The sequence below is a fragment of the Otolemur garnettii genome, unplaced genomic scaffold (genome assembly GCF_000181295.1).
Source record: "Otolemur garnettii isolate 467f Iridium unplaced genomic scaffold, OtoGar3 scaffold00122, whole genome shotgun sequence".
NCBI lineage: Eukaryota > Metazoa > Chordata > Mammalia > Primates > Galagidae > Otolemur > Otolemur garnettii.
In genome coordinates, this window is record NW_003852517.1 from 4,204,539 (window position 1) to 4,230,304 (window position 25,766).

The window sequence follows — 25,766 nt, forward strand, 5'->3', positions numbered from 1 at the left end:
TATATATAAATTATATATAATATATTAATGAGATGATGGGCATTGTTCATAGAGCTTTAATGTCTTATTACTGTTGTGGTTATATCTGTTGTTAACAGATATAATTTATCTTCAAGTACCTATTATGTTCTAGGAACTCTACTAGGGATTATACACATACCATGCAATAAGGATATTATTGGTTCATTTTCCATTTGAAGACTTAGACACAAAAATAACTTGTCCATGATCATATTATTTTATAAATTATAGAGGTGATAACCAACAGAGTCTACTCTGCAACTACTGAGTATAGGTTCTTTTCACTATATACACCTGTTCTTCGACTTATGATAGTGTTATATCCCTTTAAACTTAGAGTGAGTTTGAAAAGTCATAGTGGAACCATTCATTATAAATTAGGGAGTGTCTGTAGTTCTTTTTGTATTGAAGCAAGTCTATAGTTTTAAAAAGTTAACATAATATGTTGTTAAGATTCCAAACAATCACTTTTATTTTTTACTATATTGCTATTCCATTGTGTTATTCCATTCACTCTCCTTAAATTGTTTCCTCTTTCACATAAAATCCAGATTGATGTTCATATACTTTTTCTTATAAAATATAACTCAATTCAGTAAATATTCTTTAGGCACCTGCTGTGTGGCACCAGCTAGAATAGTTATCTTTGTTCACTCTTATGCTAATTTACAGATCTGACAATTAGCTCTTCTCCCTGAAGACGCCCTCCTTAGGTATTTCTAAACCTTCTCCATCATGGATGGCATAAAGAGAAGTGGCACTACCTGAAAAAATTAGGATTTTGGACTTAGAAGTTTCTTTTAATGAAACAAACCTAGTTAATTACAAATTGTTGAAACAAAATTACAAGAAGGGCATTTAAGGCACATTTAGACATAAAAACCTAGAAACAGAAATTTGGCTTTCATAATGTCACTTATCTATCGGGTTAATCATATTATAATTTTCATCTATAAATCTCAGATTCTTCATATGTGTTGCAGAGAAAATATCTCTGACCCACCCTCGGCTGCAAAAATGTTTTGAGTTGTTTTGTCAGTAGTGATAACGGAGAGGTACTGTACACAATATATTTTCAGGAAGTTTCCCTGGTAAGGAAAATAATTTTAATAGTGATAATAATAATAGTAATCACCATAATAATGATGAAATATATTGGATATTTTACTCTATGCTAAGTATAGGGATTAGCACTTTACATGCATTATCTTATTCATTTCTCAAAATACCACATGAGGTAAATACTGTTCACAATTCAAATTAACAGAGAAGTACACTGAGATGCAGACAGAAAAGAGGTACAGGCAGGATTTGAACTAAAGGAGTCTGATCTTCATGTCTCCTCTTATGACAGGTGCTAGGATATTTGTTCAGGATATCACTGCCTGTGGGCTGTTTTATCTGCATCATGAGGGTAGGCCCATTTAGTCTGCAAGCCGAAATCTGAAGACAGTTAAAAAGAAAGTTTTGAGTTTCTGCTATTCACACCGTCTGCCAATTAAGATACTCACTTCGGAGAAGCTGTGGCTTGTTGGCATAACCCGAGAATATAATACATGATCAAAAAAGTATCTGATGAATGTTAACAATGGTTTCTCTAAGTGTGAGTTAACAGATGGTTTCCCTTTAAAAAAAAGAATACTTTTTCCTACTGTCCAAAATATTTTCACCATGGGTACATATTATTTAGATGATCAAGGAGAAATTTAGAACTTTACTTAAAATTTTTTTTTTGTTTTGCTTTACTACTAAGTTGTTAGTCTTAGTTAAAAATAAGACCCCCTCTGGGAAGCTCTTCCTGTTACTCTACCCCAGTGATTTTCGCTGGTGTGCTGTGAGAGAATCTTAGGTGTGCCTCAGACATGTTTAAAGATCATTAATTAAATTGTTTTTAATATATGTTCAAAGTAAGTACATTCTTTTTTTACTCTTTTTTTTTTTTTTTGATCAACATAACTTAAGTGTTCCACAGAAGTTTAACTGTAGGTTCAAGTGTGCCGTGAGATTAAAAAAAAGCTGGCAAATACTGCTACACTCCCTTGACCTTTACAAGGATAAAGTAGGAATAGTACTCCTTACACTGTCCTCCAGAGAACCTTATCAAGACCATATACCATTGTTAATTATTAGTCTTCTCTACTTTATGTTAAATCCCTTGAAGACGGGTCCCATATCTTATCTACCTTAGACCTCTAAGCATCCCGAGTGCCTCCCATTCACTTAAATAAAAAAGCCCCCATACACACATACACTAGAACAAGCAAAAAAGATGAAAAAGAATGATTTTATGGCTGACTGTGGACATTTTGGGTCCTTGCAAATAACGTGATTCTCCCCTCACAAAATATGTGCAAGTCCCCATGGAAAGGAGTTTCCCACAACAAGGGTGTCCTGAATTTACTGGTCTGTTTTCTAGAGGACTTTACAAATTGCATCAAGGAATATATATATACACATACATACATACACACACATATATAATAAAATAACGTAAGCATAATTAGTAAAGAACACAGTGGGTAATGTTTCAAAAATAAAATATATTATTTTTAAAATTACATTAATTTATATTTTGTAATTTTATTTCTTTCCTACCCTACTGTAACATAAACTTCAGGAAGCAGAAACTTTATTTTATTCACTACTATATCCCGAGGGCGTGGCGCTAAATTCTCAATAAGTATATGTTGAAAAGGAGGAAAGAAAGAAAAAAGACCATATAGAATTTCTCATGATTTTTTTTATGTTGTTCTGAAAATAAAGGGGGAGAGTGTCCATAAATAAAACTTTTCCAGGAAGACATAAATCACCAATGAAATTACAAGCTCTTACCTTGTTCCTTGGACTAGCTACCCAATTAATTCCTTCATGTGCAATGTGTTCTTCCTAGCCTGTCAATACCTAATTTCCCTTTAGGTGGTTCAGAGTTCCAGCTGAGAACAATTTGGGGCCCCATCATACTATGCCTTATCTGCCACCTGGGGAGGCTGCTGCCAGGTAAGCTCCAGGATCTTTCACAGGACAGCTGAGCCACCAGAGGGGTGGGGAAAGTGACACACAAATTCTCAGATTGTCTCATGCACTCACTTGCTCACACACTTCTTTCCTCCTCTCAGAAAGGATTCTCATGACAAATCACTAATTGATTATGAGAAAAATGGAATCAAGAGGACCCCATGAGACCTTCCATCCCAACTGAGGCAAACAGGAGGACCCGAAAGGAGTTTCTCATGTTTTGAAGCTTCCAAATTATAGTAGGGTCCTACTATATAACATCCCTATCAACAAACAGTATATTCACAGCGATATAATACAATATGGAACATTGAATTTTGCTCAAAGAGGAGATTGTGTGGCAATTCATAATTATCATCATATGGATAATATTCTAGTAATAATATAATGATTCTAGTTATAAGGGTTTTTTTTCCCCCAACAAGGGACTCTTTTATTTATCTTTGTATCTTTAGTAACCAAACCTAACATATGCTTAGCTTATAGAAGTTCTTATAAAGTGAAAGCTTAAAAATTAAAGAATATTTTCTAAAATAGTGAGATATGGCTTAAAGGTTCAAATTCATAGTACTTTCCTAAGCTAGATCTTTCCAGACTTGTTAGAAGGCAATCATCACATATTATTGAACATGCATTAATGTTTATCTACCATTAGTACAGTATAATAAACCCGCACCAGCTGCGGTAGGGAAATCCTATTAATTTATGTTCATACACTAAAAATTTTAAAGTCCCAAGTTTAAAACAGTGATTTTTACACTTTACAGTGCACAATTCACCTGGGTAGTTTCCTAAACTGCAGATCCCTAGGCTCCATCTTCAGAGCTTCTGATTTAGAAATTCTGGGATGGGGTTTAGAAATCTCAATTTTAACAAGCACCCTAGGTAATCCTGATATAGGGGGTCCTTGGACTACTTACTGTCGATTAGAATGCCACAAAAACATGAAGGCAAATATTTACGCATCACCTCTTCCCTATGAAGAGAAAACTAGCATGTTAAATGTGACTTAACCGCCAAAATTACATAAGAAAAGACTGGGCTGTTTACTAAGGCAATGAATTAGCCTGTACAGAAGGGCAAGAAATCTTCAATTTTAAGCCAGAAAGGATTCTTTTTAAAACTTCAAGAAGATTGACAATTTGCTTAAAGTAAATGTGAAAGAAGAATGGCAACAGTATAGCAAAGTTTTATGAAAAATTCAGGGAAGAAATGTTGATTCAAAAGTTTGATTTGATAGTGTACTTTAACGGTTATAATAAAAATGGATGCCTTCTAGTTCTTCAGTTTGCCATGTATTTATTTATACGAAATATTTTTTAGGATTCCCCTAACTCCCTGTTTTCCACAAGATTTCCGGCTTGCAAACATTTTTGTACTATTTGTCTATTTGTGTCTTTTTTGCCCTCCACTCCCCACCCCTCTTCCCGTCGGCCCCAGAAATTTATGCCCTAGGATTAAAAAGGGATTACTCTAGTCTACTTCCACATCCATGTCTCAGGGGAGGTACTGCTGCTGTTTCTGACCTGACCCTTTAGGTCTCTGCACCTATAATTATTTTCAATGGAAGTTGCTTAGTACTAACTTCTCTAAAGCTCAGAGTCTCTCATTTTTTCAAGAGCTTTAGTGACAACTAATGGAAATTATTTTACTATTCTAATAAAGGTTTCAGATTGCCTAAGATGCTACCCTCTTCAATTTGGCTGTAAGAAAGTTTAAAAACAAATGTGTTGCATTTTAATGAACATATTTCTATACTGATCTCACTCTTAAATGTGTATTTATATCCTTAGCTTTATTATTTTAACTTTCACACTTCTAATTTATGCATTTTGCTGGGTTATCTGTTAATTTTCTTTGTTAAAATTTTAATTCCCTTATCAGAACAAGGTGTCAGAAATAATGTAAAAATGTGTAATGTGTATGTATGTATTTGGTATTTATATCACACAAATCCCAAATCAAAAGTAAAAACTAGCCTCCTAAAATAATAGGGAAATTTCATATTCTTCTGGCTGATATATTCATTAGATTATTTGTAGTACTATAATTTAGAGAATTAAAAATTAAAGTTCTATTATGTGGTAATACATGTGAAATTGGACATAGGTATTTTCAGCAGCAGATCACCAATTCTGTCTGACTGGCATCCTTAAGTTCTGAAAGTTAAAGTAGCTGTTTCAAAATCTTTGTGGTCTATCTTTAGACTATACCCACACAAAAGTCCTTGGTTTAATCAGTCTACTAATGAGTGCAATTCTGAAAACATTTTTTTCTTTAAAAAAATTAGATCTATACGACACACACATTTTTTACTTAGAATCTTCAAACCAAACACTTCAGTCCTTTGCTTCCATTATTATTTTCTCTTAGTTGAATAATTTTTAAGAAACAGCAAAAGTGATAAGCCATTTAAATAGTGAAAACTTCTAGTTCAGCAGAGTTTGGTCTACTCTTTCTGCATTTTCCTCTGACAAAGATCCAGCCAATCTCAGTCTGATTCTAGTAAAATGCCAATAAGATACGAGAACTCTGAGCCCTGGACATCTTAACAATCATACTTGTCTTGATTTGTCCTTATATAACCACCTGGGGTGAAATACTGCTGTTTGAGACCTAAATATGATTTTTGTTCTTAATTGCTGGATTTCATAGTCTTACAGATACCAGTGGAGTACAGTACCACCTGGGAATAATGCCAGTTTTCACTTTAAAAATTTTTTTGTCCCCCCCCCCCACATGGGCAACCAATCGCTGATTCATACTTTTATTACATCACAGTTGGATTACAGAAGTGCTCTGAGTTTGGTCTCCGCATGTCTCTTGCAACTCATTTGTACATAGTCCAGAAGCTAGCAGCTGGACTTCTTTTTTATTCCAACAGTCACCATTTTATAACGTTTCTCTAAGTCACTGTTTCATTAATAATAAGTCCAAAACTCCACAAGGTATTTAGATTCAGTGGTTTAAGTCAGAGAGAAAGGATTACCATTAACTCGCCACAGGGTCATGTCACTCAACTATACTTTGCCATTCATTCTCCCACACACCAAAAATGTGAAATGATATTATTTTCCCACAGAAGACTAACAAAATACTTAGCAAAGTAAGCAGCTGTAAAACATTTTTTTAAATCAGAGTGCTGTATTTTTAAAATCTTTCATAGAACTCTGGTTCAATTTTTGAGCCTTTCCAACTTCTCATAATTTTGTGGTATTCATAATAAAGAAGGCAGATGGTTTAGTCTCTGAACATATGCTTTAAATGCCCCCTTTGCTATTTCAAAATAATGGACCAAATTTTGCCCTCAATTAGTCACAAGAAACTTTAAGGAGGTTGCCTCTTGCAATCTGAGGACAGAATGTGATCCAGTGGGAATCAGACCTTTAAAAAATGTATTTTCTAAACTTTCTTCTGAGCTCTTTTCTATATACTATAACAAACTATATTTTTAATAAAATAGGACATAGGAAAATTCCTAACCTGTACAATATTTCATATACAAGGATAAGATTAGAAGATAAAAATATAAATGCTACATACTCGTATTATAAAATTCTTATTCTCTAAAACCTGTGAGAGTCATTTGTTTTAATTTTGTGTGTTTTCCAGATTTTCCATTTTTATTATTATTCCTATTATCATAACTATCATGTTTTATTGTTAAAGCATTTTGCATTTATTAATTAGCTAATTTAGTCTAAATTATGATTATGCCTTTGTTTTAAATCCATGTTTTTCATAGTTACTGCAACCCTAAAATGCTATTTTACCAGCCAATTATTCTCATTTTAGAAACAGTTTGTTGTCGATGAAAGCACGTTCCCAGGTTTTCTCATAATATGCAATTCCTCCTCAGTGGATATATATACATTTTGATAATGCTGTTCCCATAACCTAGCTGTACTTACAAGAGTATCTCTGTTTCTCAATAGTCTATATTTTATATTTAGAATCAGCCTTCATTTCCACACTTATCATATTTCTATGTTATTTAAATTTATTTCTGAAAAAGCCTCTAAGCTAATCTCTCCTGTCTTACAATGTCCACAAAACTCAGTAGTATGATCGACAGTACAGATAAAAAGACCACACAATTGACAATAACTTAGGTGATTAGAGAAGTCCAAAGTTTAAGTATTCTACAACAGTAATGGCCCTTTAGGAATTCTCAGTTAAGTATTAGCTTGGTCCTAATGTAAAACAAGTTTTACTTTTAAAAATAAATGCAAGAGTTGTACCCAAATGTATTTGGGACACTATTAAGATGTGTCATAATAAACAATGTTGAAAATAACTAAAGATCTTTAAATCAAGTGGTAATTTTATACACATATCCACAATAATCTGAGCAAAACTTTTCACTGTTTTGGGGACAAACCATTACATATTCTATTGCTGATAAAGACAGACAACTTTCAGAAAACTCTCTCTCATTCTCACGTCTCTAACTTTTACAATCACTGTAGCATTGAAACTAAATTCGCAAGTTAGAAACATACTGAGCAGTATTCCAGTAAACAAGTTGTTTAAAAAGAACTCACCAGACTAACAGTTATGCTTTCTCCTATCTCTCTCTGGCTTTCCCTTGTTCTTTCACTTTCCATGCACACACAATCACACTTACCTGCACACGTCTGAAACATCAGTCTATGTAATTTTTTTGAAATGTACTCTGTACCGATGCATTTTTCTGTGTTTCTTTCTAACCCTCGGGAATGCTAAGAATTTAGGAAGAGAGCCACAGCTTAAGAGAGCAATTATTTGCCAGTAAATACTCAATTTGCTTGTCCTGTGATTTTTCTTCTAACTTGCATATTCAATAATCCGTCCCTGACTGCGTCACGAGCACAAAAAGTCTTTTCTCCAAAGGAGAACACTTTCGCCAATCAACCTTCAGCCATGCCAGGGCACAGCTCGTCAGGGTGATTTGTTAGCTTTAATTAATAATTCCTCACGCTGGCCATTTTCACAAATAACGCAGTGAGACTGGGACGCTAGATGGCTATGATTCAGGCCGGTAAAACTACAGTGGAAAAGGAGTGGGGAGGGCTGTGGGGAATTCAGACGCCGTTTATAAATACCTCTAATCATACTCTTTCAGTTTACAATATAGAGGACATCTCAGCTGAATTACCACGTTATGTCCACCAATTTGTATTCAGATGGAAGCCATATGCTCCTCCACTTTATCTGCTAGGGCCTCCCTGGTGCCAACACAGTCATTGGGCAAACAACATTTACAAAAGAGGTCTCTAGCCTCCGGATTTCAAAAGTTTACTGCAGGGTGAAGTTGAGAAATCAGACATATACAGCCCTTCTCAGCAAGCTTGTGTAACAGTCTGGAAACACAGAAGTATGAGTTATAAGTGGCAGATTTTCTCTTATCCTGCTGTGTGATACCGAGCATTTCATTTAGCTTTTTAAAGAAAATCTCATACCTCATCCTCAAAACAGTTTGCAACAATGGCTGATTTGTTCATGCATTCCACGAACATTTATGGACTCCCAACTTTATACCACACACTGGCTGAATCCTGTTTGAAAGTAAGATTTTTCCACTTAACTGACACAACCCATATATATATATTTTTAACATGTACATAATAAAGCCACCAAGCAGGTACTGTACAAACAAAAGTAAGGATTCATAACACTTTTCTGTGGTTTAACCAAATAATTAGTAATTGACAGCAGCACACTTGAGTCCAGTGTACAAAAGTGATGCTCGCCACAAGGAACACAGACAGATTAGAAAATGTTCCTCAAAGTGATTAAGGCCCCCAGAAACACAATAATATGATCCTAAGAAAATTAAAAAAGGTTCATAAGCACTTGAGGAACATGCAAAGACTTGAAAAAATATTAATGTCCCTCATCTAATATATATGTGAGTGGGTGTGTGTGTGACTGTTAAGTGTATTAATTTATGGATACGTATTTATTGAGCATCTATTCTATCTCAGGAACTGAAAAAACTGCTGATAAATAAGGCATAGCCTTTAAAAAATTCACAATTTAGTCACTAGACTCTAAAAGAAAAAATACATATCCAAACAGAAAACTCTAATAAACAGCATAGCACAGAAGTACAGCGTGGGGCCTCTAGCCATGCTGCATAAAGGTGGAGTTTCTAAAGGTGGACTAGTTCTAGTGATAGGAAGAGCTCCCTGTGGAGAGGCAAACCTTTGAACTCACTGTCAAAGTAGAGTCAGATCCCCAGTCCTAGGGATTATGGAATTTAATGCATCATAATTTCAGATAAATGTTTCAAACAGTTAAGTATTACATAATTTAAAAATAAATTTATTAAGAAAAAATAACTTCTGAAGCAATATCGTTTTGATATCATCAGGTAAGTGTGTCCCTCGTCTCCAGCAGCGGCACAAATAGTGACATACATCGTCTTCCTCACTTTTCAGGGCATTTCAGATATCTCAGGCAAGCAGGAAGCATATGTGGCACAGGCCGCCTCTTTGTGTTTTCTAGCTCATTTATCTTCTCTTTCTGTGTGCACACTTGTATAGCTCCTGTTTTCATTGTACCATAAGATAAATCATATCTGTGTGACAGAGGGAAAAATCTATATCCATTTAATGGTCACACACGTACCTCCAGCCAGGGAATACACACTATACAGTCACACTATACAGGCTGCAAATACTAAATTAGAAAAAGAAATGATACTCCTAGTTGGGCACTGTGGCTCACATGCCAATAACCTAGCATTTCCCAAGGATTGCTTGAGATCAGTACTTGAAGACCTGCCTGGAAACATAGTGAGATCTTGAGATCTTATCACTACCACACACACACAAATTAGCCAGGTGTGATGGTGGGCCTCTGTAGTCCTGGCTACTCAAGAGCCTGAGGGAAGAGGATTACTTGACTGTCAGAGTTCAAGGTCACGGTGAGCTATGCCATGCCACTGCACTCTAGCTTGGGCAACAGAGCAAAAGAGTTGCTAAAAAAAGAAAAAAGAAAGAAATGATACTCCAAAACTAGCTTCATCTCAGAGCCAGTATATGTTCCTGGAAACTACACAGAATTCTTAGTGATATTAAACAGTTTGCCTTATATTATATTGTACAGTGCGAGACAGTAGGCAGAATTTACAATAGATCAGTAATACTTAGGTATTTGAAGAATTTATGTAGTTTATTAATCCATTCAATACATATTTACTGAGTTCCTGCTATGTAAGTAGCACTTACCACAATTGATTTTTATTCCTGTAACACTCATACAGAATAAATTTTTTGAGTGCTTACTACATGCTAAGGACTGATCTAAGGGCTTCATGCATATTATGTCATTTAATTCTCACAATGACATTATGAGGTAGATACTATTATCATCTCTGTTTCATAGATTATAAAATTCACAAGTAGAGAAACTAGATATATACTAAGTGGATTCATTCTACATAATGATACCAGGGTGACCAATACCCACCCAAACTCAGATTCATTATCATTCATTTTATGGTTCTATAGCCACACATGTGTTTATGTTATTATTTTTAATCTGGGAAAATTCAGTGGTTTTGAGATTAATTTGAGAATTAAGTTAAGTCCTTATATCTAGTGACAGGTATGTCTCACAAAATGAGAGGACAAAGTAGTGTTATATGATGTTAACAAGCTAGATAGGCCACACTGAGAGATGGAGTGACAATGAGCTTGAGAGGGGCATGTTTTAAGTGATAAAAATTGGCACCTCTTGGGGATGGGTCACAATTAAAAGAGGGACTTCATCTAACAAATGCAATCACTGTAACCTGGTCCTTTGTACCCTCAATGAATCCCTAACAATAAAATAAATAAATAAATAAATAAATTTAAAAAAATTGACACTGTAAAACCATGTGCCGTATCAATTCCCTTCTTATTACTAAAACTATGTAGACTATTAGAAGGTAGTTCAGAATCTTCTACATCTTTAGAAATAAAATGAGATAGTGTTTTAAAAAAGGGCGGCAGGGAGACTTTGAATCAGAAAGACTTTGGTCTGATTCCTAGCTTGGTCACTTACTAGCTCTATGCCCTGGGTAAGTTAATTAGGTTCTCTCAAGTTCAATTTTCTTACTTCTAATATGTTTTGTTGTTGAAGATAAAATACTTAAGGTATACAGCTTAGAACCAGACAAAAGGTATACAGCTTAGAAACTAGACAAGAATAGGTATACAACAGAATATATGGTACTTGAAGTATTCAGATTTTTTTCATTGCATATTTTCATTATTATATTCATGCCATCAAGAATTGGTCTTAAAACCAAGAGCAAAAATATCAATTGTAAATATCTCTGTTGTACACACGATAGCTTGCTTAATATGAGACGGTTGTAATTTTATTTTTTTAACTTCAGAGTGTTATGGGGGTGGGTATAAATGTTTTGGTTCCATGAATTGTTTCTGTAAAAGTTTGAGTTGAAGTGTAAGTATGCCCATTACCTGGATAGTATGTGTTGTACTCATTAGGAGTGAATTTACCCCACCCCCTGCCCACCCCCACATGCCTGCTTTCCATTGAGTTTTATGTGCACATGAGTTTTGATTGAATAGTTCCAATATAATAGTGAGTATATGCAGTCTTTGTTTTCATTCTACCCTAGGTAGAATGCAGTGTGTTATAGCTCACTGCAACCTCTTCAGCTGCCCAAGTAGATGGAATTACAGGCCTGTGCCACCTGTAATTCCTTCTCTATTTCTAGCAAAGACAGTGTCTCACTCTTGCTCAGGCTGATGTTGAACTTTTGAGCTCAAGCAATCATCCCTCCTAGGCCTCCCAGAGTTCTAGGATTATAGTGTGCGCCACCATGCCTGGCCCAAATCTAATTCTTGATCTAAACTCTGAAGTATATGCACATGGAACACAACATTTATTTATGATGATACAGGTTCTATATGATGTGGAAGTAGTTCTTCCTGGAGGGGTTGAGGAGCTTTAAGGAGGTTCTTTTTTTTTTCTTTTTTTTGAGGGTTTTTTGGGGGGCTGGGTTTGAACCTGCCACCTCTGGCATTATGGGGCCGGTGCCCTACTCTTTTGAGCCACAGGTGCCACCCAGGAGGCTCTTTCCATTTGCTTGCATGTGTATGTAAAGCTTTTCCTTTGGGATTTCTTTTGGGAAAAGGATTGCCTGGTGACCCTGGGTGAGATCAAGTTTGTGTGGGAAAACAAGCAGATGAGTTGATGGCATCGGGACTGAGCCATAGGAACCTGAATAGAATTTCCTGGGCAGCCAGAGTTTTCTAGAATCTGCTTATTTTGCAGTTGGACACTCTAATTAGAAATTAAGAGTATGGAAGCCTACTTCACATGCTCTTCTCCAGGGTGCCTAGATTGGTTACAATAACTTAGTAAACTTTTGGCCTGATTGGATCTGTCTTTCCTTACCAGCTATCTGAGTCTCTATTTTTTATAGAGAAAACTTGTCTTCTGTTTGAAAATGATGATAAGCAGAAGTTATTACAGAGACATTTCAAAGCAGATGCTATTTTTATCACCCTTTACCAAATAAATTCTATATACCTTACAATTTCTAAATGTATATATTTTAACATACATATATAAATACCTAACACCTAAAAATATTTTACTTAGTGATCCCTAGACAATGAAGGAAGAAAAATGTGATTTAATCCCAGTTTCAAATTTAGATTTCTATCTAAACAAGAATTTTAGAAATCAAGTATTCTAAAAATTGTTAAGTTGTGATCAATATATTTGGTTGAGGTTAAAAACCTAAAATAGTTTCTAAGTTCCCTGTGCCCTGGGGCGTTACTTTCTCAGTGAAAATCTTCAACCTTCACATTTTCCAAAGGAGAAAAGTTGTTCCTTATCAGAAAACTAGTCATGGCCAGTTTACAGAATGAGGAAGTCCCAGATTGTATCAGCTTTCCTGTGACCTTGATATGTGATTTGCCAAAAGTCACTTAATATCTTTCTATGTTTCAGCTTTCTGTCTTTTTATCTCTGATACCTAAATGATATTATTAAGATAATATGGATCAAGTTTTTTATCATCTCATAGAACATATGCTAAAGCTCTAAATCTTAGAGTATCAGAATGAAAATTTAAATTTTAGAATGACATTAACACCTTGTACAACTTTAAATAACATCTTCAGTACCTCAATGTCACCAATGTTTGGGCTATAAAATGGGTATGGTCCTCTTCACATTTAGTTTATTGGAATGGACAGAGATTATTAAAAAATCTATTGAAAAATATTAATAAAATTTCATACATGATGATATGTTAGTTTGATTGAATATTTGTACATGTACACATCCATCAAAATATCACATTGTACCCCGTAAATATATACAATTATTTCCCAAAGATAAATAAAAAATATTTACAATATAATCAAGCCACTGAAGTTGATTTTCAAATACATTAAAAAATTAATTTAAAATATCAAACCATAACATGAAGTAAATTTTTCTAAGTATATTTAGAGACTTATGAAGGAAGACTATTAAAAGGCAGGGAGTAATCTGCCTTTTATTTGTGGGCCTGGGTGCATTTTATGGTAGATCCAAGACCCCAGTAACAAGAAAATAGAATCAGGAGAAGTGATTTTTTTAGCAGACTGCTGAATGATATACAAAATAAAATGTATTCATTAATGAGTTGGCAGAAATGTTATACATGTGCTCTCAGAACCAAAACTGTTTAAGCAGCTTTTCATACTTGGCATACCCATGTTCCCAAAGTGTCCCTTCATAACCCCTCCCACCTCTCATTTTTTGCAATATACTGCCAGGAGGAAATAATGACCAAAGGGAGGGGGAAAACAAACAGAGGCACTCACTCACCCACCCACCCTGGCAGGGGCCACTCCAAGGATCAAAGAGCTGATTAGGCTATGCCGGCCAAAAACCAGAACCACAGTGGGTGTCTTGTCAGCGTGGTGCCCTGAGAAGCACATGCCTACACCCCTGGTTGGTCAGCACCTGGGGGGAAGGCTCCTCAACCTGCTTCGGAGGACTACCTGCCCAGAACTGACTGTACACAGTTGTTTACCCACACACAGCATTTGATTTCGATTCAATTCTGATCTAGAATTATGTTTATTGGGTGTAAGTCTGACAGAAACCATACAAATCACACAAAAGTTTAACTCTCATCTACTCCAATTTCATACCTTCTACTATCCTAAGGAAAACACTAACTTTCCAACATTAATGAGTAAAATCTTACAACACTAGCAGACAAGATTTAATTTCTAATATTTTATCAGACATATTTCGTTAGTTTTCTCTCTTGAGAAAATAATACATTAATACCCCAAATATACAGGATTTTCATATTCACTTACGTCCTTATCTGCATAAATCATGGTCAAGAATGCAGAAGAGAGAAAACAGAGCCCTCGGGAAACCAAAAGAAATACCATGAAGTCCACGCTGTTAACCCAAATGTATCTTTACTTATTACAGGGACTTGAACTTGGAACCAGTTTATTCTTCCTTAATTAAAATTAACATCAGCAATTTGGTACCCTCCATTCATATTAGATACAAAGGTGAAACAGTTCCAGAAGAAAGGACAACATGTCTATAATGAATGATCATTCAGAATCTCAGAAGGAAGAAATGGAGGAGGTGAGAGAGGTATATAGTATATAATAGCCTGCAAACACATCTGTGATTAAGTCTTGCAGAAACCAATGTGGTGGAGCTCTGAACAAAACATAGCGTATTATTTTGGGTTGAGTTGTGTCCCCCCTTTAAATACATATGTGGGAAGTCCTAACCCCTAGTATCCCAAAATATGACTTTATTTGTCTTTACAGATCTAATTAGTAAAGATGAGGTCATACAGGAGTAGGGTGGGACCCTAATCAAACATGACATATGTCCCTGTCAGAGTAGAGATTTGGACAAATGCCCATGCACACACCTCCCTACATGGAGAACACTACTTAAAGACAGAAGCAGAAATCAGGCAGAAGCTTCCATAAGGGAAAGAATTCAAAGATTGCCAGCAAACCTCCAGAAGCTAGAACAGATTTTCTCTCACAGCCCTAAGCAGGATCTAACTCTTTTAACACCTTGATTTTGAACTTATCACCACCGAGAGCTATGAGACAATACATTTCTGATGTTTAAAGTGCCTAGTTTGTGGAACTTTGTTATGGCAGCCCTAGGAACCTAACACAATAATGATGAGTGGGGAATTATCATGTTAAATTCAGAACACTTTAAGAAAGTTGAAAAACAAGATTCATTGCTTTAAAATAAATGAAACATCAAATGTTTGGGTGGTATCTACATGATTCACTTATGTGGACTGTACGGTTTTCACTTTTTGCTAATCCAATAAGATGTTGACACTTTCCCTAAAAAGACAGAATGATGTACATTTTACAGACCACATCAAAGAAAGAGTCCCCAAACTCCCAAAGCATTTTTACTATAAAGGAAGATAAATATAAACTTGCTTTTTCATTTAAAATACATAGCCTAATGAAGGTGGAATTGTTATCAAGAGAAGCTATTGGTAGAGAAGAGGCTGTCTACTTAGACGAGAACTACTAAGAAATGGAATTTGAATGTAGATCAAAATTGAAAGGCATTTCTCCAGATGAGAAGTGAAAGACAATTCTGAGTATGAGGAATACTGGGGAATAATAAGAGGACTAAGGCAAAACAAGAGTCAGAGAAGATAGGGGTAGAAACAACAGGAGAGGGAATGTGAGAAGCTTACCTGGTATTGAGAGTGAGATCAATCTGACACGGGTACAGAAAATGACAAAACGTCCTACAGGCAGGTAAGAAAGACAAGACACAGCGGCATTCCTGTATCTTAACAAGAATAAAGCTAACAACATCTAGTGCAGGAATTAAGCTCTTTAAAACTGGTGCTCTTAATGCTTTTGTGTGAAAAAGAAAGATTGTGCCTTGATTTTTCTTAAAAGGATTCAACAGCAGAATGGAAACTTTTGTGTGTGTGTGTATAAACTAAGCAGTTATGGCAGGCAGGTCAAGGAAGAAATACTTCATGGAACAGAAGTTACAACTTCATACAATATGTTCCCTGGAGAAGTTAAAAAAAAAAAGAAGAAGATAAAACAGCCCTATAAAGTTTGTTGTGTTAAATAGCTTTACAACTCTACCCCTACTAATTGTTCTTAACATTTTATTCAGCCAGTTATCAACCTAACCTGGTGAAAAAAATCATCTTGACTTTGTTATGGCCAAGTCAATCCAATTGGAAAATGTTCAAATCCTACAAGAAAATTCTACCTAGCAACATTTTTAACTCCAATAGACACCTATAATAAAAGAATCACTTTTTATTCCTTTCTCAAACTCTTTCGCTCTAAAGAAAATTAACAATAGTACAAAGATACTCTTGAGAGAAATGAAAAAGTGAAGAGAGCTATTCTGTCTTTATGGTAATAGGATGTTCCTGCTCAAGATGATCAAAACTGTAATCTTGAGTTATTTTTCAATTCTCCGTGGAAGTTGGAGATGGTCTTGTGTGTGTGTGTGTAGTATCTGAAATAACCAGATTATGTTGTTAAATAGGAGCAGTGTAGGTTTAATAATTCATTATTTATTTATTTATTAGTTGAAAAAATTTCTGCTTGAATGATGATGTTCAAGTAGGTAGCCAAAATGTTGAAAACAAAGGTAAAGGATACTTTTTCAATGGATATTACTTTTCCTTTACACTGATTTCTAACTGATTTCTGCTACAGAAATGACTTCTGCAGAGCACTAGTGCTTCAGGAGAACAAGAGGGAGATATTCTCAAAAAATGAGACCGTGGTAAAATGAATAAAGTTGGCATTAGTGGGAAGGGGAATGAGAAGCAGATGAAGAAAGGATACGCCATAGCATTAAAAAGAAATTGTTTTGACCCTTACTTAAAAGAATGCTTGCTTAAATTTTCTCTTTAAAGAGACAGAGTGAAAAGAAATAGAAAAAGAAAGGAAGGAGAGATGAGGATAGGAAGAACAGAAGGATGGAAGGAAAGAAGGAGAATAAAAAGAAGATATTTAGGGAAGGAAAAAGGAGAAAACAAATGAGGAAAAAAGCAAAAGAGCAGAAAGGAAGAAAACAAAGGGAAAGAAAATCATGATAGAGATATTTTCTCATCCCTTTCACACCAGCTTATACTCTCATTTTCCTGCTGCCAACCCAAGCCCAAATGTTTGGGACCCAACTGGAATAGCTGGGGAGGGGGTTAAAAGAGAAATTTCTCCCTTCAACTGATGCTCACTAGGGTACCACTATCTTCAACTCAGCACATCCAATTGTTTTTAATCTCGTGGGTCCCTCTGAGAATAAACAAAAATTAAGAACTTCTCTCCAAGGACAGGGAGAAAGAAAGGGAGAAAGAAAGAATCTAATTCTAAATAGAGATAAAGTATATCTGCATATCAGGGAGAAAGAAAGAATCTAATTCTAAATAGAGATAAGTATATCTGCACACATTTTTAAAGGGCTTATGTAAATTCTAAAACTTATCCCTGTACCTTCCAAGTATCCATTAGCTTACTGTAGAAAACCATTGGCTCTGGAATCTGGACCAAGCCATAATAAACAGGTAGGGACAGATAATTAGAGAGATTGAAATGAGATATAAAACGATTGTAAGAGGGTCTTTACCTAATAAATGCAATCAGGGTAACCTGGTTTCTTGTACCCTCAATGAATCCCCAATAATAAAAACAAACAAACAAACAAAAAACAACCAACTAACTTAGAACCCTTAAGCTTCTTTCTTTTCTTGTTATTTCTGGAATTTAGAACAAAGTAAACTATGACTTAACTAATGAACTGCTTAATTAACAAAAATGGAGAAAATGATAAAGCAAGATATGCAATATTATAGTTGCTCTGCTTGGTTTTAATCATTAATTCTACAATCCTCCCAGGTAACTGTCTTTGATAGTGCACTGATGTCTAATACTCTCCTGACTTTGAACGTTAGTTCTACACTTACAATAACACTGAAAACCCAACACTACTTAATATTGTGAATAACAACTCAGCAGACACATAAGAACTAGAATTTATGTACTTGTGGACACAGAGTATGCCATAGCTGTAATAATGGGTATTGTTTACATTTGTTTAAAACAAAATACTATCTTTCATAGTATTTCATAATCTTTCAATGCCTTCAAGTATCTTTAGCATAGCATCTCATTTAGATATCAACTCTGGAAAGTAAATAGAAGCAATATTGTTATCCTTTTTTTATAACTGAGGAAACAGAGGCTACAAGTGATTAATTGTTATTCCTTTTTTTTTTTTTTTGAGACAGAGCCTCAAGCTATCCCCCTGGGTAGAGTGCTGTGGCATCACAGCTCACAGCAACCTCCAACTCCTGGGCTCAAGTGAGTCTCCTGCCTCAGGCTCACAAGTAGCTGGGACCACAGGCGCCCGCCACAACACCTGGCTATTTTTTGGTTGCAGCCATCATTGTTGTTTGGCGGGTCCGGGGCTGAATTCGAACCCGCCACCTTAGGTGTATGTGGCTGGCGCCTTAACTGATTGAGCCACAGGCACCAAGACATTAATTGTTATTCTTAATATTACATATGTAACATGTGACAGCAAAGAATTCTAATAATCAGTAATTTTTCTGCTATACTTTACTGTACTAAAAAATGTCCACTACACATACCTTGTGTAGGCAGCTATGTTATCTGCCTTTAGAAAGGAGGACAATGCTATATGGCCTCAAATGGGTTTATACCCATATCATTTATTCTCCCAAAGATTTCATTCAAAGTGAATAGGAAATCAAAGTTCATTAGCTATTTAAGAGGTGAGAATACATACATAACTGTACACCGAATACATTATGGATATTTCATATATGAAGACACGTATTCAGATGTTTCTACGTGTGAGGACTAGATGTGTTGGAAAAACAACACTGTCGAGTTAAGCTGGTACTTCATTATCAATCTTGCGTTTAGTAATAGCATATGTTGACAAATCATTTATAAATCAAATTAACATAAATAAATGAATAGCACAGTAGAATATATTTTGAGAAAAAATATAAACACACATATATCTACCTTCAACTATCCTTTTTGTTAGTTGATGTGATTATTAAAATTCTCTTTATTGAATTAGAACTAGAAACTGACTTTAAAAATATACATTACAAGTATGAATATATTTTCAGGTTTCTATTTGTAATTAGACTAACCCAAATTTCTGATATGCAGCACTATGAAATAATAAATTTATGTTGTAAGCAGTTAAGTTTGTGGTAATTTGTTACAGCAGGAATAGAAGACTAATGTATTATCCAACATATAATCCCAATTCAAGAGCCAAAAGATACATCAATTTAAAATAATGTAGCAAAGAGGAACCTCTATTATGAAAAGATAAAGTTCTTAAAACTATAAAAGTAAAAATACTTTTTTCTTGAATTTTCTTTTTTATAGGCATATCCTCAAAGGAGTTGAAACACTACAGAAGTGAAGGACAAAGATCACAAGGAGTATATATCCACTTACATGCAGAATGTCTTCACCAATGAATTTCACCAATATGTCTTTCTTCACAGGCAAGAATAATGAACTAACAGTGTTACATTACTTACACCAACTAAATCCACTCACTGTCTCCAAAAGGGAAAAGAGAAAAATCTGAAAATAACTCAAAGTATTATAAAGGCATGATGACAACGGATACTTAAGAAACAATGAAAAAGACAAAGAAAATCCAAGCAAATGTATCAAAAATCCATAGATCACATGCCTACTAGTGTATGCTTTGCCCATTACACAATTAATAATTATACATTTAAAGGACGTTATCTTCAAAATTACAATTATTTATTTTTATATGGCATTGCCAGAGCTATTTTTCAAGTACACTTTCCAAAATGAATTTTCTTCTCATTCACATTTTGGCCTTGACAGAACAAAAGAATATTGAAAGAAAGGCCTTATTTCCCAATGATTTTCAGCATGGAAGATTTAGAGAAGTTGACCTTTGAAAAATTACTCAGGTTCACAACCTAAAACTTTTTGAGATATAACCAGCAACAAGATGCTGAAAGCAGACACGTTTGTAATCAACTAGAAATGATTTTCCCAGTACAGGGTAAATGCTCAGCAGGTTGTACGTAGTCTATTTTATAATTATATCACAGTATGAAATGATAAAAGAGAAAATAAGGTGAAAACAAATAGAGTGACTACAAGTTCTTATAGAAATAGGATGAATGTAGCTAATTCTTTTTTTTTCCTCCACAGAAATAGGAAATACACTGAGGTAAAAATTACTAACACCACATTCTGCACCTTTCTTTTTGTCTTCCATGAGGCCACCCACAAGGCCTGATAGCTGTGACAGCCCAGAGAAGGTATAGCACTGAGAGGGCCATGTGAGAAAAATCACTCACCTTCTTTTCTTTTGATTATCACATTCTACTTTCCTACAAGTTTCTGCAAACTGATTAAAAACTTTGGTTATTTTGTAAGGAGATATCATAACTTTGGGGGGCTTTGAGGCTCACACATAGCAAATTCATCCCCAATTTATGTCTGTCTGCATTTAGTATTTCTAAAGAGGGTGGATAATAAATACCACCAACTCTCTTTTTAAGGGCTATTCAGATACAAAATAAACCAGGAACATTTTAAAATGCAATCTCACAAAAATCTGCTTCGCTTAACCTTATCTCCTTCTTTAAAAAATAAGAAAGGCATGATGTTCTTTTCTTGTTAATTAATTCATTTTAGACAATTCCTTAAAATTTCATTTTAATAAATTTTTGTGTGGGTGCATTAATTACTTTCAAAGATGCTTTACAACTGTTACCTATTAAAAGCCTTTGTTAGTGAATAAGAAAAAAAAAAAAAAAAACTTCCAGCATGCTCCCTCCCTTCTCCATTCTGAGCAGGTCTTTGCTATCAACTGCTGGAGTATGCTTGCTTTGCACCTAGAGCTATAATTATTTTGCTTTAATTTTACAAAATCTTTTGTTCCATTCCCACGAGCCCACCTGATCCTTATATTACACTCACTCTATTAAAACAGTCATGCAGAACAAAGCACGGCTGTACTGATTCATAAGTAACTTTCTTTCCTCAGTAAAATGCCACTGGCTAAGGTTCGGGACATAGTCCTGGGCTTCATCCTCCCCTGACAATTCTCATGTGTTAAAGCAAAAATGTGTTGTTTGAAAGCGTGATATTCTTCCCTAATATCCTGCCTTTGCGCCATTTATTTTTGTGTATGTGCATGTGTGTGCACGTGTGTTTAAAGATACTTTGCATTATACTTAATTTTACTCTGGGGCAGGAAAAGTGATAGAATGTTGAAGATGGTGGATCTTTTGAAAGATTACAATCACGTTGAGGTTTCTTTTATTCACATGGTTAAACATTTTTTAAATCACTTTTGTTGCCTCCTTTAATTTTTGTTCTCTCTCCTTACTCCACCCCTTTTTCTTGAGATCTTGCAACACATGTGGGCTTTTGGCAGAAAAAATTCAGTGACTCATCAAGAGAATTGTTTGTTTGCTCTAAGGAGCACCCTGAGGACCCTCTGGGCTGTACACGGAGCCCTTTGATCCTAGGAAATTTATTTCTTCCAGATGTTTTCCCCACAGTCACCTTTCTGCAGTGTCCCTCTTCATTATGTACATAAGAATAAATACTCAAGACCCAGAGCGAAGGCATACAGTTTTGCTGAATGAGGTAAGACAGTGAGTTGACATTTGATTGAGCTGCTGGGTTCTTCTTGCCTTAGGCACAGTGATAGAGGAAGGTTAACACTAGGAAGACGGAACTGGGTCTTTTCAGGTAACTGGTTTAGGATTAAGATGGAAATTATGTGTATCAGGCTAAAGAAAATACCCCAAATCTACAAATCTGCAGACCTTTGATCATAGACATAAACCTAGTTTTAGCTAATCCTCTAAATCTTAATGTCTAGATCTGACATACTACTTGTCCCTTTGTTCCAGCTAATGTATAAAGTATGAACAGGAAAGTGAACTGTTTGAGAATCTCTTGTTTTTTTTTGTCTGGCTCACGATGCCAGCGAGAACGAGAAGGGAGGACAAGACAGGAGATGGAGTGTAGACGTACAGGTAAAGATGGTGTGGGGAACTAAATAGTGACCTCCCAAAGAGGTCTACATCCTTATCTCTAGAATCTGGGAATGTTGTTTTACATGGGGAAAAAAAGACTTTGAAGATGTGATTAAGTCAAGAATTTTGACATGGGGAGATTATCCCCGGTTATCTAGATGGCAACAATGACTATGGCCATTTTGAGAACTAAAATGAACAGAGCAAAATGAGTATACAATGGCATTTAATAGGAATTTAAACAGATTGTGAATGTAAATGTTGTAATTTTCTAATTCTAGTTTGTATATTTTATAAAGTAGGACAAATTAATCATATTTTCCCTTCAAACTAAATGTTTCCATGTTTTACCATCCATTTCCCCCCTAAATCAATTATTGGTATAATTAACTTCAGTGACAACTGAGTTGGTATGTAAAACTATATTTAGTACATACACACACACTATCCTAACAATATACAAGTGAAAATCCTCTATCTGCCCTTGAGGTGACTTTTCTTTAGCTGTTCAAAGGACAATATATATATATATATATATATATATATTTTTTTTTTTTTTTTTTTTCTGAGATAGAGCCTCAAGCTATCTCCCTGGGTAAAGTGCCAGGGCATCTACCAGGCAGCTCATAGCAACCTCCAACACCTGGGGTCAAGTGATTCTCCTGCCTCCACCTCCCAGGTAGCTGGGACTACAGGTGCCCACCACAAGACCCAGCTATTTTTTGGTTGCAGCCATCATTGTTGTTTGGCCGGCCCAGGCTGGATTTGAACCTGCCAGCTCAGGTATATGTGGCTGGTGCTTTAGCCACTTGAGCCACAGGGGCTGAGCCAGGACAATATATTTTTAAGTTTAGCCCAAAGATAATTTGGGAATTAAATCCATGAATTCTTAACAGCTGTATTAAAACCAACAAAAATAAATAAATGGGATTGATTAAATTAAAAGGCTCTTCATAGCCAAGGAAATAATCAATAGATCAAACAGACAACCTACAGAATGGGAGAAAATATCTGCAAGCTATATATACATCCAATAAAGGACTAATATTTACAGAATCTATAAAACAACTAAGCAAATCAACAAGTTAAAAAACAACCCTTTGAAAAAAGGGCAAAAGACATGAACAAAAGCTATTCAAAGGAAGATAGACAAATGGCTAATAAACATATAAAAAATGCTCAACATTGTTAAGCACCAGGGAAATTTAAATTAAAACCACAATGAGATATCATGTTACCCTTGTTAGAATGGCTTTTATTAAAAAGTCCAAAAATAATAGATGCTGGTGTGGACACAGAGAAAGGAACACTTAGACACTATTTCCAGGACTGAAAACAACATGGGGACTCCTCAAAGAACTAAAAGTAGACCTCCATTTGATCTAGTAATCCCACTATTAGGTATTTACCCAAAGGAAAAGAAGTTATTTTATTAAAAAGACACATACACTTGAATTTTTATTACCACACAATTCACAGTTGTAAAGATGTGAAACCAACTCAAGTGCCCATCAGTTTATAAGTGGATTAAGAAAATGTGGTATATATAAACCATGGAGTGCTACCCAGCCATAAAAAGGATGAATTAGTGCCTCTTGCAACAACTTGGATGGAACTGGAGACCATTATTCTAAATGAATAGAAAATTCTAAGTGAAGTATCTAAAGAATGGAAAAACAAATATCACATGCGCACCCTATTAAACTGAAACTAACCAATAAGCATACGTGTGCACAGAGGTAAGTAAAACTGAGTGGAAATCAAACAGGCAGAAAGAAGAGAGCAGGGAAAGGGCAAAGACCTATCTAATGGATATAATGAACAATACTATCTGGGTGATGGGCACACTTATACCATGATTCACACATTATAAACGTGATCCACGTAATCAAAAACATTTGTGGCGCCTTAATATTTTGAAATATGTAAAAGGCAGACAAATAATAAAACCATAAGTTAAATCTAGAAAAGCCCCATAGCAAAATTGCTCTTATGTGACCAAACCAGTTTATCACAGTCTCTACTTAATCATTAAAAGTCTTTGGCAGCTGCATCATTTAAAAAGGACTAGAAAGACACCACAATCCTGTGATGCTTTTTAGCTAGTGGGCTTTTCAGTAACATTTATCTTTATAATCACCATGAAACTAGTAGATCTAAACCCCTGATACAGATGAAGAGATGAATTTTTGGAGAGCTTAAAGAGATTCTAGATTAATGAGCAAATGAGAAGAACAGAGAAAATGAAGTAGAAATGTTACCTATGTTCTCCAGTATCTTTGAAACTCAACTAAAGAGTCCCACTTTAGGAGAAACAGTCCAATAACAGAACATGTGAAAGATGACTGTGGTCATTTACTTTTTGATACTTCTATATCATTAACATAGAGTATTCGTTTGAAAGTAGTTTAAAGACTGAAAGAATTTTTCTTCATAAGATAAATAAATGATAAACTGATGACCAGTGCAATAACTGCATTCAAAGACAGATAGCTCAAGTCATTCAAAGTACCAGGAAGCTAAAGATATTGATAGCTATCCCCATATACCTTCATGTGGGGAACCATGAACAATGAAAGTCTTAGTGTGTCACTTTTTAATTTCCTACCATTATCCAGCTGACTTGAGGCATTCAAGTCTCAGGACTTCAGATGTACATTGAATTCTACTATCTTGGGTGAAGAGCAGTTGATGTAAATCCACTTTCACATTCCTCTTGTCTCATTATTCTATTTGCTTTAATACTGTGTACACATATCTCATCTTTGAAAGGACAGAATGCATATCCTTGAGACAAAAATCTATTCAGGTTTTCATGGCACTATGTAATTATAGAACTCTTCACTGGTTTATGAACCCTTCCAACAACCTTAGAGGAAATTGTTAACATTCTCATTTATAACCTTCTCACTTATTTCTGAGTTCCTAATGGATAGGGAATATGTTTTCCCTTTAACTATCTTCCCTTAGCTCTCCCATATCTAGTAAACACTTAAAGAATAACTTTAGTTGACATAGAACCCAAGGCACAAGATAATGGGTGGCCAGGATCAGGGGGGATTGGCTCACTGGGGTTTGCAAATTTTCTAATATAGTATCAATGTTAAGTTATATAGAGGAATTTTTCAAAATCCTAATATGACATAGATTATGATCCCCAAAGCGGTCTATTTTATGAATACTCTAGACTGTGTCATAACAAATAAAGGAAGATGAATTTACTATGGTATAGTCCGCTATGATGGAGAAATAATTGAGATCAGTGGGGTTTTAAAAATCAAGAGTCAGGGATGTTTGTGAAGATATAAGATGTACTTGGGTACCTTATAAATGAACAAGGACTTGTCTCTAGCTTCTTATAGTCATCATGTTTCTGAGCCATGAGTTAGTCAAGTCCCAGGTTATCAGTTACTTAGCATACATTTTTCAGTAAACATCCTTGATTGGACACTTAGGTCTTCAAAGTGGGTAGATTTATACAGTTCCCTCTACACAGGCAAATTATGTACACAAAAATATGAAGGTAATTTTTTCTTTGAAATTTAGTAAATTAAAAAAATCATAATTATAAAACCAGACTTTAAATCCTAGATAAAAACATTCTACATCAATGACTGTCATAACATGTTTCGGT

The 25,766-nt window shown here is 35.1% G+C and overlaps 1 protein-coding gene across 17 annotated transcripts in view; it reads right to left on the minus strand.

Moving 5' to 3' along the window:
- Positions 1-25,766, minus strand: part of ZBTB20 (zinc finger and BTB domain containing 20) — a 777,433-nt gene that overhangs the window by 413,751 nt on the left and 337,916 nt on the right. For 3 of the 17 annotated variants that reach the window (XM_023517839.1, XM_003797708.2, XM_023517835.1), the window contains exon 1: positions 7,664-8,871. The exons of 13 other annotated variants lie outside the window; for them this stretch is intronic. The gene's annotated coding sequence lies outside the window, so the exon portion shown is untranslated. One more of the 17 variants, XM_023517836.1, reaches the window with a different exon arrangement.